General features: G+C 42.3%; 2 long non-coding RNA genes across 3 annotated transcripts in view; one reads left to right on the forward strand and one right to left on the reverse strand.

Annotated features, from left to right (window-relative positions):
* Nucleotides 1–15286, reverse strand: part of LOC109436036 (uncharacterized) — a 100831-nt gene that overhangs the window by 32800 nt on the left and 52745 nt on the right. Inside the window, exon 1 of one of the 2 annotated variants that reach the window (XR_012490472.2) lies at nucleotides 3667–3762. The exons of the other annotated variant lie outside the window; for it this stretch is intronic. This is a non-coding gene — a long non-coding RNA (uncharacterized LOC109436036). Of the gene's footprint in view, nucleotides 1–3666; nucleotides 3763–15286 lie in introns of those variants that run through there. 2 annotated transcript variants of the gene reach the window in all.
* On the forward strand, nucleotides 3988–9857 carry LOC141567632 (uncharacterized). The gene is made up of 2 exons (XR_012490474.2): nucleotides 3988–4125; nucleotides 7681–9857. It is a non-coding gene; the product is annotated as an uncharacterized LOC141567632 (long non-coding RNA).

Genomic DNA, 15286 nt, shown 5'->3' on the forward strand with positions numbered 1-15286 from the left:
ATGTGCCATGCACATGCTGATACACTTGTTTTTCTCTATTCTGTCTTTTGTCTGTCCAATTTACAGGGCCACAGACCCTAGGAAAGTAGCAGATAGAATTTTCCTCTTTTACAGTATGTATTTGTGAAGTTAACTTATTTAATTACCACAACCTTATGAGGCAGTTGCTTTCAGCTGAGAAATCTGAGACAAAATGTTAAGTGATTTAGCTACAGCCAGTATTACGATGGCACAGCCTGGAGAAAACAGTCAAGTTCTAGAGTTGGAATGACAGTTGTGGGGATGGGGGCAGGGTGAATGAATAAAAGGGGGGGGGGAAGAGCGAATACCAAGCTTCTTGAGTTGGTGTTGTTAAGTCCGGGAATCTTGCTCATTTATGGGCCAGCTGAGGTCTCCAGGGGCGGGCACTCTTTCATATTGTTGTCTGAGGACCATGAGCTGGACAGTATTAACCCGATCTTTTACGAAATTAATAAGTTTGTTTAATATGCAAGGGCCAAAGGTTAAAATAAGCACAAGTAAAAGAATTGGACCTACTAAGGTTGATACTAAAGTGGTGAACCAGGGGGATCTATTAAACCAAGTTTCAAACCAGTTTTCTTGAGCTTCGCTTTTACGTTTTTTCTTGGCTAGCCCTTTTCTAACTTTGCCATAGATTTTTTTACTACCCCAGTATGGTCAGCATAAAAACAGCATTCTTCCCCCAGCGCAACACACAATCCACCTTGTTGGAGGAACAACAAATCAAGTCCTTTTTTATTTTGGAGTACTACTTCGGATAGAGAGGTGAGCGACTTTTCTAAATGACTAATAGAGGTTTCTAGTCTTTTTATATCCTCATCTATGGCCGCTCTCAGGGAGGTCATTCCTTATTGTTGAGTAGCTAGGGAAGCTATACCGGTCCCGGCTCCGGCTATTTTTAAACTGAACAGAGTTGCAATGGTTAGGGCAGTGATGGGCTCTCTTTTTTGCCTTGCATTATAGCTTTTACCTTGGCCAGATTGGTGGGGCGCCGCTCGGAGACCTGCCATAAGAGTCGTTGGCCGTCCATTGTCGCCGGGGACATTCTTTCTGGCCTCGGTGAGGATCCGCTCGCGCTCTTCGGTGGTGAATAAAGTCTTAAGAAGCTGCTGGCAATCATCCCAAGTGGGACTGTGCGTGTGCATGACAGACTCAAACAGGTCAGTTAAACCTTTCAGGTCCTCAGAAAAAGAAGGGTTTTGGGCCTTCCAGTTGTACAGATCACTGCTTGAAAAGGGCCAATACTGGTATGCACGCTCCCCATCTGGGCCAGTCCCTCCTATGGCTCGCACGGGGAGAAGTGGCGTCCCCACGGAGGTGGAGGAGGATGGCTCCCTGTATCCAAGCCCCCTGTATCCGCCAACAATGGAGTGGCTGCTAGTCCTGCTTCTACTCAACATCTGGGAGAAAAGCCACGCGGGGATCAACCCACACCAACCCCATAAGCTAACCTGGACCCTAACGGACGGACAGACCCAAACTACCCTTAATAGCACTACCCATACTGCACCAGTCAATACTTGGTGGCCAGACTTGTTTTTTGACCTGCGTGACATTTTTGGCCACCTCTGACCGGAGGAAGTCTGAAACAGGGCTCCCCGGTCTTAATCAGGGAGGGCTGAAACAGGTCCTCGGCCAGAGGCTGAAACAGGTCTCTGCTTGGTCTGGTCTGTGTTTGGTCTGGTTTTTTGAGAATTCTCACGGGAAGGAAGGAGCGGGTTACGACCCTGGAAATTCCAACTCTGGAAGTCGTGGGAGACGTCCCCGACAAGAAGGTGGCACAACGATGTCCGCAGTGGACGCCGTTCGGACGGGCCTGGGGTAAGGATCCTGAGTATGGTGTGATTGAAACGGCGCCTGTGGATGTAGTGTGGTTGACCGGCCGGTGGGTGTTGAAAAGTCCTGTGCGAAGTTGTGTATTTTCTGGCATTGTGTTTTCGGTCCTTTCTTTTGTCTTTTCCTGGTTTCTCTTTACAACCATTATGGGACAGGCTACTGAAGACTCATTACGGAAACTAATGCGCAATGTATATGAGGCCCTTAATGCCACCAGTCCTAACCTCACAACTTCCTGTTGGCTGTGCTATGACGTTAATCCCCCGTTCTACGAGGCAATTAGGCTTAATGCCACTTATACCGCCTCTAACAGTAAGAACCCCTCTCAGTGTTCATGGGGGGATCGTAAAATTGGCTTAACCTTGCAACTAGTAAGTGGCAATGGAACCTGTTTAGGGAGAGTGCCCCGGGCTAAGCTAAGTCTATGTGCCTCCATAGACCACACCCCTAGTTGGAAAAGTGACATCAAATGGTTCATCCCCAATACTAATGGATGGTGGATATGTTCAAAGACTGGCCTCACCCCGTGCCTATCTACCTCGGTCTTCAATGCCTCCAATGAATTCTGTGTCCTGGTAGCTGTATTGCCCCGTGTTCTCTATCACCCTGAGGAGCGTATGTATTTACATTGGGATAGTGACACAAGTGTGAGAAGTAAAAGAGTGCCCGCCCCTGGAGACCTCACCTGGCCCATAAATGAGCAAGATTCCTCATTATGAACAACAAACAGGGGGGAATGTAAGGGACTGTTAGCATAAGGACTGCCACTTTACGGTTAAGATAGGGTTAACAGCCCTGGCAGCCCTGGGCTCAAGAACTGTTACTTTAAAGTCAGAGTAAGATTAACAGCCTAACAGCCTTGAGCTTAAAACAACCTAATGGCCTAATTGTTAGTTCCAGGATGTGGGCATAGAGACCAGATGTTTTATCTCCTGATATGGAAGCTTTTGAAGCGTATCTATTGTAAACTCTTTGAAGCATTGCACAATCTGCACTCCCTAAGACTTTAGAAATTACAGAATGTCTCAGTTATGTGAGAATTGAAGTTCATACTGTACTCCCTAAGACTTTAGTGATTACTAAGCACCTTAGAACTGCTATAAAAACCCTTAGCTTTGTAGGCTAGGGGTCCTTGTTGAAACCCGCTGCGTCGGGCAGAGACAGGGACCCCAGCTAGCTGGAAATAAACCTCGCTGTGTGACTTGCATTATCGTGTGTTCTCTGTCTTTCTGAGGGGTGAAAGATTCCCGGACTTAACAGTGTCAAAAGGAAATTGTGGATCGATCAACCAAGATAAGCAGGAATTTTGAAAAGTTTATGAAAGTTATCCGGGGGCTGCCCAGATAATTGATAGCTGATTAAATATACCAACTTTTTCTTAAAAATCGTAACAGCAAAATGAATTCAAACTAGAACAGCAGCCTAGAACAATCCTGAAATTTATTTAAAAAAATGGATTTCTGAGAGAAGAGCTAAACTTTTCCAAAGCATAAAGCAAAATGGTCACTCCCAGCATTCTTTGTAACTCATTCATTTTTTTTGAGGGGGGGGGATGTCTTTATTTAGAAGTTTGGTGATGTTTTTGTGACCAGAAATATATAGTAGGAACTTAACTCTTATTTGTGTCAATTAGCCTATAGTAAACTTGGTTTCATTATATGTCCTTTTGCTTCAAGACATAATGTTAAGATTTACTGTCTAAGGACCTACACAGAGCCTTATCAGGACATGGGTGAAGGAGCAACAATTGCAGTCGGTGGCTGTGAGGGAAAGTTGCAAAGACAATATAATATTTAAGCTGCAGTTTACCTGGTGAGTAGGCCTTCACCTCTCCGGTGAAACTTAATCCGCTGCATGAACCGGGCTGGGGCAGCGTTGTAACCCCGCACCCAGACCTCAACGCACCCAGCCAACCAGAGGACTCCATCTCCGACACCCGCTGAAGGTTGGGTTTGCTGCCACATGGGGGCGCCGTAGCCTGGCGCCTCCAAGGCCCTTCCGTTTCCGGGCACCGGGGTCCAGCGCCGCCATCGACGCGGGACGTATAGCTGCCCGGCACGCCCCCGCCGCGCGCCGCGAATCAGTCGCGGCTCCTTTCACCAGGGCAACACCTGGCGCTTCCTTCGCGCCGGCTGGGATCGTTTCTCCGCGCCATTTTCAAACTGCCCTAGCGCCGGAGCCGGTGTTTGGGGCGGAAGGAGCCAGGGAGGGAGGCAGGTTCCAGGGCGATGCGGGCGCAGGCGGTGGGAGCGGCAGCGGGAGCTGAGAGTGAGTGTGATCCCCCGGGCTGTCGGGACCCGAAGGTCGGCGGCGCCATCGCTTCCCCGGGCGGTCCCCACGGGCCGGGTGTTGCGGGGAGGGAGGCCGCACGGCCGGGCGGGGTGCGGAAATTCCTCGCTGGCTCCGCTTCCGACACCTCTTCCCTTCTCCGCCCGACGGTGAAACTGCGGGCCGGAGGTCGGCCTGCTGGAGCTCCCTGGTTGCCTCCTGCGCTGCTTGCCACGGGTGCCTGTGCGGTCCCTGCAGACCGGCCAGCTACTGACTGATGGGTTGATTTAAAAGTTAAAATGCCTTCTTCGTGTAAGAATCTTAGTTGTTCTTTATAAACACAGAAATGCCCCCCAAATTAGGACGAGAGCCATTTGTTAACCTTTGTCCCGCACCTTTTAAAACATCCCCTCTACCTTCCAGTCTCTACTCCTAGGCAGCCTCAGTTAAGGTTGTGTTTTGTTTTGGTTTTTAGCCTTTGTGCATGCATACGCACATGATAACGTTAGTAAAATAAGATGTACTGGCTTTCAGACATCAACCCCCCCCCCCCCCCCCCCCAGTTAAGTAGGAGGATAATTCTAAAAACGCTGCGTGGGGGACCTCCAAACCTCACCTTTTCTCTTGTTTGTCTAGAAACTTTCAGTATAGCCACACTGTTGGATGATTGTAACTTGATTCTTAACAATCAGATGCCACTGGGGATGACCACAGAGAACAGAAAGATGAACACTGTTTTATGTGTAGACTAATGGTTTGCTTATATTATTATCTAAAACTGGGAGTGGCCTGAACACAAAGCAGGCCCTGCAAACTCATTAGTGCCAGAACAGAGTTACAAGGCCAACTTCTTAAATGTGAAAACAGTTACTTCTGGAGGATGTCCCAGAACTTTTAACTAGTTTATAAACAACAAGCCAATCCAGTAAGTTGTCTCAGTCAGTTGTCAGTTATCTTGGTGCACACTGAACAAAGGGAGCATCTTAGAGGATGTGTACAGAAGCAGCTCTCCTCATAGTCAGGTTCTATGGGTGCTAAAAGGAGGGTTTTTAAAGTTTTGTTTTTGTGGTTTATCTGAAGCAAACATCTTGTTATACCTGCTTTATATTGTTTTCAAGTTAATCGTTGACATGCTACACAGAGCAGAACTGTTGTATTCCATTTTATGTTCACCTGTGTGCTAAAAGAGATCCAAAATTATATTTTGGGGAAAACTTTAGCCCTCTGCAAGTATTTTTCTAACTCATTTCAAGTGGAGTGGATATGACGAAAGCCAGCATATAGGCACATACCACATTTGGATACATGTCTACTTTTGGCCCCACTCTTGTTACTCTTTCTTCTTTTATTTCAGTTGTAATATATCCTACCTGGCCACATTTTATGTATCATTCATTGTAAGTAGCTATAAATCAATTTCGAATAAGGTAAGATATAAATTGTGAAAGAAATTAAAGATATTTTAAATACATTCAAATACATTTGTATTTCTTCAAATATAAATTCAACTATTACTGTAAATGTACACATATACTGTTAAAAAAAGACAACAGGCCCAAAATAGAGTCATTTATGTTAAGCCCCCAAAACAAACTGAGACTTAACTTACAATTTCAGCTCTCCCAGAAATAGAATCCTAAACCAGTCAGTCAGGAATTGCCTGATCAGCTAGTTAGGTAATTTATAGTCCCCCTCCAACCCAAACACAATTTGAGACAATAATATAAGCACATCATTAGTTCATAAAACAATGTTCATCTTTCTGTTCTTACAGGACTATGTCCACTCATCTGTAACGATCACCTTTCCAAAGGGGACAGCATGTCTTTCCAATACGGCTTAATCTGTCTTGAAAAAGGAAAGTTGCATGCACGTTTAAATGCACTGTTCCTAAATCTGAAGACATCCAACTTCTTTGTAGGCATGGCCAAGACAGAATGAGGAATCCTTTCTAGGTGGTCTCCCAACTGACAGGACTAAACCTCCCCACTCTTTCATACCCTGAAGCACATCAGCCACTTCCCTGAAATAGAAAGAATAGAACTTATAGTCACAAGTTCAATCATTTCCACAAATCCAAACTTTGGACTATGTTCTTTAATCGAGACATGAAAGGATTTTTCTCATTATCAAACAAAATACCTCTCTAAGTTTGTTCCCACACAAGAGAAGAGTCAGAGAGAAGATCCTGGTCAAGCTGGTTTATGTGAGTGATGATCCTAAAACACAGAAATCATGGACAAGGGAAAGTGAGTTGAGAAAGTGGAAAAAGCCAATGTCAGGCTCATTCATGACCCAAGTTCCCACTGGCCAAAGCAGCTCAGGTCCCTGGAACGTGCTGAGCAGCACACAGCTTCCCAGGACCAATTCCTCAATGTATAAGTTTTAATGGTGCTCTCCTGCCCATTTTGAAACCTCTAGATACATGTGTCTCTACTCACAATACCTGTGGTACTGCTGACATTTGGGGCCAGGTGATTTTTATCCTGTGGAGGTCTGTCCTGTGACTACTAGGCTGCTTGGCAGCATCCCTGACCTCCAGCCACTAGATGCCAGTAGTACCTTCTCCCCAAATGTCACAACCAACAATGTCTGCAGACATTGCCACATGTGCTGTGGAAGGCAAACTTGTCCCTAGTGGAAACCACTATTAGACGTAAGGATTCACTTTTAGTTTTTTAAATCTTATTCTAAAGTTTTTATTGCCATTTTGTAACCATTCAAGTTATCTTTTTGTTGTAGAATTTTTGTTTTGTTTTAGAATGTTTCTTGTTTTGTTTTAGAATGTTTCTTGTTTTTTAGAAGAGGAGCTGTTCTCAGACTTACATTCTAAGAACTCCTTGCCTTAACATCATCACAGGCTAAATTAATAGTTGCTACATTCCCATTATACTTTGAAATAAAAAATCTGTAATATTATTTCACATTCTATTACAGTGCTTAAAAATACAAATGTATTTGTATCTGTATATATTTGTATATATATTTCTGGCTACAAGACTGTCATTTCTTTGGTGATGGAGATAATGTCATGTTCATTTTTGCATCTATAGCATTTACAACAATCCTAATACCTATGCATGTGCTTTTATACTGTATTTTAAAGGATTCGAGTGTTGGCTCTTTCAGTTGCCTATGCCTACAGGGTGCCTATTTATTATGTCTTGTGACCTTTACTCAAATCACAGCCCTGCCATCTACTGGCTAATTACCCAAACTGTAGGTACAATACCCAGGAAACAATAAGCTAATATGCCATATTTCTCAAATACAAAACCTAAAATTACATTCAATAACACAAATTAAAGAAACTTCTGAATCACTTTCAAACATATGCAAATATATATCCAACTATTGAAATACTTCAATTTTTAACAATTTTGCCTAATTGAGTGAAATTAATTCACAGGTATAAGGTTTTTAGTTCTAATATATAGCATTTGTATTTGCAAATAAGGATTATGCAATGAATATATAATGTCCACATTAACCCCCTTTGATTTTACGCAATGTCCTTTCCTAACTAACCTCAAGCTTTGTTGCTTTTTCCCTTAGAGACCTCTCTTTGAAGAGTGTAAGCCCCTCAACAAAATACCTACCAGGATGCCTAACCAGCTGAATAGAAGACTTCAGGACAAGCTCCTCAGCTAGCAGGATTCCTCTTCTGATTGGACCCCAAGTTGTTCCACAATTTGGATTGAAATAAGCAGTTTTTAAATAGTAGGTTATTAGTACGGTTACAGGATTGACTGAATTGAACCATGAATTCAACCAAGTAGGTTAGTAGGTGTTGGGGCTGGGGAAACGTTCCCCTCACCCGTCTAAGTTCTTCTGGTTGGTCAGATAATTCAAATAACATACAGCAGATTAACAGTATAAAAAATCAAATGTTTTATACATATGCAGAGATTCACATAAGCATGAAAATTCTAAAGACAGTGAGGTAACATTGGCTATATACATACGACATTTTGGACAAAGGAGAAAAGGGGGGAGCGGGATTGTTAGATTTCAGAAGTGAGAATGGGCAATTGACAGGTAGCTGCGGAAGAGTGAACACACATGGCAGGAAAATTCTTACAGGGCAACTTGTAAACAATGGGACATGAGGTGATCCAGTAAAGGCACTTGGAACCTTCCTGACTAATGCCAAGCTTCCCCTCCTGAAGGTCTTTTTCTATCTGAATCTCTTTGAGAAAAGGGGAAGTACAAAATTCTTCTTGTTTTGGGGCTTTCACTGATTTCAGTTCAAAATAATCTGCATGCCAGGGTGGCACATTCTGGGGACATTTGCTTCTAACTGCCCCATAAGAAATTAGACTAAATATTTAAAAAATTGTGTAAAAGCATTTTCATTACTGGTTGAATGAACCTCCTCACTAACTCATTGCCTTCACCAATTATGACTGTATACTTTCAAGTGTCTCATTCATACATTATTCTACTCTTACAATAACAATAATACGGTTAACTAATAATACAGATTGGGTGGGGAAACAAAAGAATGGAAGGAGGGTGAGATAAAAGTTGGCAATTCAACTTTAATTACTAATTAACATTTGACATATCATAAATCTATTACCAATTCATATTTATGAATTATAAAGTGTATTTGCTTTAGCAGGAAGGCATAACCAAATGTCTCTAAAGTATGCTGAATAGTTCTGTCACTTATCTGTTTTGTTGAGATCATTAACATGCTTTGAAGCCAAATGCAGCAGATGTACAAACTCACAGATATTTCTCATTCTTCCTAATATTAGCTCCTGATACATTACTGATTTGCAAGATGACTATTTATTTCTAATACAGAAAACTTACCAGTGGCATGACCCCATTTCTGTACTCCAGATACTTAAAATGTCTGAAGAAATTCAAGAGATGATTGATCATAGAACAATTTGGCACGGCATAAATGGAGAAATTGAGGTTTTGCTGTTTAGCACCTTGTCTAAGGTAATGGAGCTAATTGTGGGAGATAATTCTAGAACTCTCAGCTGCTGAGAAAATAACTGTTAGTCCCGAGGCCACACCGTAGGCTGATGCCTGGGACTAACACACCACCAACAGTATTACAAGGTGAGCCTCTCAGGCCCAATCCCACCACACCTCACACCCCTACGTACCTCACTCATCTGCAATCCCAGCCTAAGTCATTCTTTTCGCACAAACTCTTAACCCACAAGCTCTGTTTATGCTACTTCCTTCCCTTCAGAAGCAAACCCTTCCAGTGTCTCTTGTGACCCCAACCTGTAACCAGCCATTCCCCTTTCTCCAAACATTCCCCTCACTGTCTTGCCCTAAGGAAACCTACGTGGGCCCTGAGCAAACATCGAATGTCAGCATCAGGTGTTGAGCAGTTGTCTTCCTTACTCTGCATGGTTACTTGCAAATTATCTCAACCCTTCCCTCCTGCAAAACCACTGTCCTTTTAATGCTGATGTCATTTGGATAGACCACCATTTCCTACACCTCTCACACCCCTCTGCCAACCTCCTAGTCACATCTCTTCACTCACTAGCACTCTTCCTGGCAAGGAGGCTTCCGTTTCACCCAGTTTCCTTCATCCTTAGTGATTTCAATACCTAAGTGGTGAGCCATCGAAAAGCCCCAACTTCTCAGTTTCTTGATTTCCACACTCCATTGACATTTTCCTTTTTCCACTTCCATCACCCATTTTATGGTCACCCTGGACCTTTATGTCTCTTAAAACATACAAACCTTTTCAAAAATTTCAAATAGAAAAATCTTTCCTACTACAGCTTCCTATGCATTCAGTTCATTGATACGGGTAATTCTATCCGACCACACAGATCTTCAACGTGAGGGCATCTGATCCTTTCATCCCACCACTTTATCATCCATCAGTCCCCTCCTGTCTTCACTTTCCACCTTGTTCAGCAGATTCCATTATCATCAACATAGGGCCCCTTTGTAAATACTTTCAACTCCCAGTGCCTTCTGTCCCTCAATTGAACTCATCGTACAAAACTCCAATCCATGTATAACGTAACCTTGCTTCAGACCTACTCCTTGTTTACAACGAAACAGGAAAGTGTTAGTAATCACAGAAATCACATGATCAGGCAACTAATTTCACTTTTCAGTTTGTACTTTCAGGTCACAATTTAAATCTTGATATGGCCCAGAAGTCTTGTGACATTTCTCTAATAAGTGACCGTGTCTTCTTTCCTTAAGGGAATATCTGCAAAGTATCTGGTATGTTAAATGGTATAAAAATAACATTAAGAGCTTGGTTTGAGTCACACATAACATGAACAGTAGAGTTGAAAGATCTGAGAAAAGGTGAGCCATGAGACCTGGGATTTTCCGGGTGTGCCGTTCACCCAGATAGATCCCCACAAAGTGAGCGCATATCTTGATGCAATCACCAGGCCCAGGATCCGTCCTGCAGCCTTTCAGACACAGAAACTTAATCTCATCAATGTGAACACAACTAACACAGCTCACCAGAGACTGCTATGTAAGCCTTTTACTTATTTACAATAAGGAGTGTAATGGCCAAGCAGTCTGGAAATGTCATCCTGGGAAACAAGGAAGCAGAGTAAGGAGTTACACTACTGGAATGTGTCATGACAACTGGCTTCCATGTGACAATAGCATATCCTTGTCAAGTGGCTTTTTGAATTGGCCTAACAAGATTCTCTCTTCAGGTAAAGTCATGCTCTTGCAAATTTTCTTTTTTTATACCTTTATTTCCTAGCCTTCTTCTAAAGTACAAATCCATTCCTTACCAATGTTAATACCCCTCTGCCTATGAGCACATACATCTCGTTAAGGTGATGCTGCTTTTCTCTGCACTGAATACATTACACTTACTGCTGTTTAACTTTCGGAGCTCTCTGGGGACACCTAGGATCACCTCCATATAGAAGCTAACATTTCATTCCTACGTGCAAAGCCATTAGCACACGCTGAAGGGCAGAGTCAACATTCCCCAAACATCGGTCATACCTGTACGACTTTCATGATTTTTACTATTATCTGAGGACAACTATAATGCCATTGTTTATTTGTCTTCAGATAACCTCACTTCTTTGCCTAAATTTATTTTTAAAGGATGCTTTCTTACTACCATTAATTAGTAACCCAATCTATACTTGACAGAAGTAAAAATAACCAATAAGGTAAAAATAAAAATATTCTTTAACAATTCATTTCACTACTGCACATATATCATTACTTATTACCACAGCTGCTAAAATAGAACATATTGTTTTCTATCTGCTATGAGGTCTAATATAGCCCATGCAATCCTGGCCTGTTACTGAAGACTACACAAGTATTACCTTGTTGTAACATCAGCACTGCTCTGACTCATCAAACCTTGATGTGGTGTGATTGCTAGTTCAATCTTTAAAAGAAACAACAACAAAAAGACCATAGAAAATATGAGTTGTTTATATGGAATGTTCCCGAGGATATTATCTTTAAAATGAGACCAATTCTCTGGAAATAATCTAGCGGTCTTTCATGAATTCTCTGAGTTCTGACTGTGTACTTAATGGGCCATCATTTAAACCATTTGTTGTTGTGTAGGAGGTGAGTTTTAAAAACATTTTCTGAGGCATAAAAAGCTATAGCTCTTTTGGACCACAACAAAATGTTTTGCACAGCTCATTCTATTCAATATGTACAGAAGCCTAAGATGTAGTAAAATGTTTGAAAATAATTATTAAGGAAAAGAGAATAAGGAACGATGGGGTTTGTTGGCAAAGGTACAAAGTATATTTTCAGAGGCTATTGGAAAATGTATAGGGGATTGATCAGGTATAGACAAAACAGTAAGAAAAGCTCCTCTGTCCTTTGAGTTACCAGTGTCCTGGGGTAATGCTTTGTCCAGAAAGTCTGTGAGCATAAGTCCGTAGGAAAAAATAAATATTATATCGTGAACCATGAGATTTTTAGGACGTCCACTAAGAAGATAGCAATTGTAAATGCCGTGTATCTTTAAATCTTTATTTCCAAACGTAGCTTCGTGGTTATATAAAACACCTCCAGCAAATTCAAGAACAAATAATATTATAATAGAATATGATTTGACTCACTGTAACTGCATCTGTGATCTACTTAGGCATCTTAATATTGAAACTTTGTTGCATTCATTTTAAATACATCTTAGGGAAGAGTGGGTATTTGTTGTCTCCTTCCTTAGCATCCATTTCCCCTTTTTTCCCAACCCAGAGGGCCTCATTTTCTATAGGAAAACTCACCATCCCCAGTCCAAAGCAGCCATGTGGTTTGAAAGGCTAGATCTCATCCCCAGGTCAAGTTCAGCAGAGCCCTTTACACCTGACCAGTCATTAGTTCAGGGAGGGACATGGATCCCAGTTTGGCCAATGAAATGGCCAGAGATTTACGAAGGACTCCTAAGCATGAAGCTTCCTTTTTCTTCTGTGGGAGCTTTAGGGACTTGAGCTGACAATGTGAGAGGAATGTGAAGACCATTAACGGTACCATGAGAGGACCTAGCACGAGAACAAATCCAGCACCTGGAGGAGGACAGAGCTACAAGAATCAAAATGGAGTTGGTGTCCTGATGTCACCATGAATCTATGAGTCAGGACTCCCCAACAGCCTAAAATCAGAACAGTCTGTGGGCAACTCAGTTCCATGAATCTATTATGTACTCTGTTATATACTCCACATTTTTTTCTTTCTTAATCCACTTTGGTTCAGGTTTTCCATTATTTGCAACCAGAAGCCTCCCAGCCAATATAGGGAGATGTTCTGGGACATAGGAAAAGTATTGTGTTCAGGAGGCCTGGGTTCTGGATTAGCTCTTCTACTGAGTGTGAGTGTGATCTGAAGCCAGTTCTTAACCAAATCCTTCACTCATTTTATCCACGAGTAAAACGAGAGCATTAGTTCCAGAGGTTTTCTGAAACAGTCCAGACAGGCTAGCTGTCCACCAGTTCCACCCCTCTTCCCAGGCATACAGGTTGACTACATATACTCGTCTCCCATACTGTTTGGCTGGGGAATTGTAACTCAGTTCTCGACAGTGGGACATAGAACAAAGTGATGAAAACAACATCACGGTGTAGCTTCTTAAAATGCCTCAGAGATTCCGAAGTCCTCTCTGCTTTCTGCAGTGACTATGAGGGCAAATGTTAAGGATGACAGAGTCCTAGGTCCCTGCATCTTTAATAGGAGGGTACCACCCAGGGATGCTTCTCAACCCACATCAGACTCGGGAATAAAAAATAAATTCTGTTTAACGACAAAGATTTGGGAGTTGTTGTTTTTACAGTACTTACGCCATACAGTAAGATTGTTTTCATTTCACAAACTAAGTGTAAATTAGGATAGAGGTAGTAAAACACGCATAATTTCAGTTTAATTTATCAGTCACATAAGTCTGAATCTAGGCTGTTTTATCAGTGCAAAAATAGTTCTTTTAATGTTTGTCTTTTTTTCAGGATAACTTCTAATGGAAGAAGAGAAACATGTTGGAAAGTTTTCAAGTTTTGTGGTTTGTGACAATTACCGTTTTTCCCCGAAAATAAGACCTAGCAAGACCATCAGCTCTAATGTGTCTTTTGGAGCAAATACAAGACCGGATATAGTATCCTATCATATAATACCGGGTCTTATATAAGACCAGATCTTATATTAATTTTTGCTCCAAAAGACACATTACAGCTGATGTTCTGGCTAGGTCTTATTTTCGGGGAAACACGGTAGGTTGAAAACTAAAGGAGATTTTGAATCTGGGAGACTAGGCTGACGGACGATCACGGTGAGGTGGCACAGTCCTGAGGATGGGATTGAACCTGCCCCTCAGCAAGCAAGAAGCCACAGCACAGTCTTGAGGGGCGGGTGGCAGGAGGAAGGGGAGGCTAAGCAGTGAAACGACTGGTGTATCATGAGTCTTTTCTAGATCAAAGTTGGGCAACCCATCCCACTGACTCAGACAAGAGGAGACATTCAATTAGTAACCTATTACTAAACCAATTGGACATGCTGGATCAGTCTTCTAAGTTAGATTTATTTTGTCTCTTACAACCAGTCCCAGATATCTGCCTATCCCTCTACCTCTTGGATACAAGGAATAACCAGTTAGGGCTAACATTGGATCCTTCCTATTTCCTTGTTTCCATCTAAGACCTTGGCCCCATTAAAACTTGAGCTGATTGTGTACAGCTCCATTCCTGTGTCTGCCAACCCAAACCCATAGGGAGAGTAACCTCACCTCCCTCTACTTATTTTAGAAGTGATGTCTTTACAGTGTAAACTCAGGAGCTGCTTTGGATAAGTGATGGTCATCACTGCGTCTGGCACTCTGCTCCACCAACGAACACTGTAAAACTGATAATAAGGTTCTCTATCGAGTAGTGTTTTCCTGATACCCAGTTACCTTGCAACCTACCGCAGCAAGGGATACTAACCACAATGGGACCAAAAACGCTTAGCTATAAAGAGGTCCTGTTCCCAGCAGTAACTATGTGCTAACAAACACCCTGCATACTTCTCTTTCTGCTTTCTTATGGTGGTTTTATATAGATGTCTATATATGAAGATGTAAGTATGTACATATTCTCCACAAGAATGGTAAACTTAAGAAAACTGTCTTACTCATTCAATACTCTATCAAATAACTATTTTTTCAGCATGTCATATTTTCACTTAAGAACTTTGAGCAGGTTTTCTGTGTGAGCACGTGTGTGTTTCTTTGAAGGGGTTTACAGGGGAAGACAAATTTAAGATAAAGTGTCAACTGCTAGAATTCAGGTCAGACTGGGAATTTCGGATGTGTTTACTGTCATCTATTTGTAGGAGTTCATTTAAATGGAGTGGAAAGAGACTATGAAGAGGATCTTTTTCTTCACCTATTTCCATGGTCTTGTGTCTGAACTCTGGGTACAGGGGGCGAATTACAGACGGAAGTAAGAAAGAGTTGTTTTCACAAGGATTCTCTGAGCCTTGGGTCTACAGGCAGCCGTCCCCCAGAATCCAGTAACAAGCCCTGATACACAGGCAAGGACCCAACCTCATCACTTACGATGTGAATACAGTGTAGCGTTAGCTCAGGCAAGATATTGGAAATAGACTATCATTTTGGCAACCGTGACAGCTTGAAGCTCTGGAACTTTTGGGAGACGGCCCTCTGCTCCCTTTTTCTTACTCCTGCCCATAT

The sequence above is a fragment of the Rhinolophus sinicus genome, chromosome 8, assembly GCF_057876585.1.
Source record: "Rhinolophus sinicus isolate RSI-liver-muscle chromosome 8, RSI-T2T, whole genome shotgun sequence".
Taxonomy (NCBI): domain Eukaryota; kingdom Metazoa; phylum Chordata; class Mammalia; order Chiroptera; family Rhinolophidae; genus Rhinolophus; species Rhinolophus sinicus.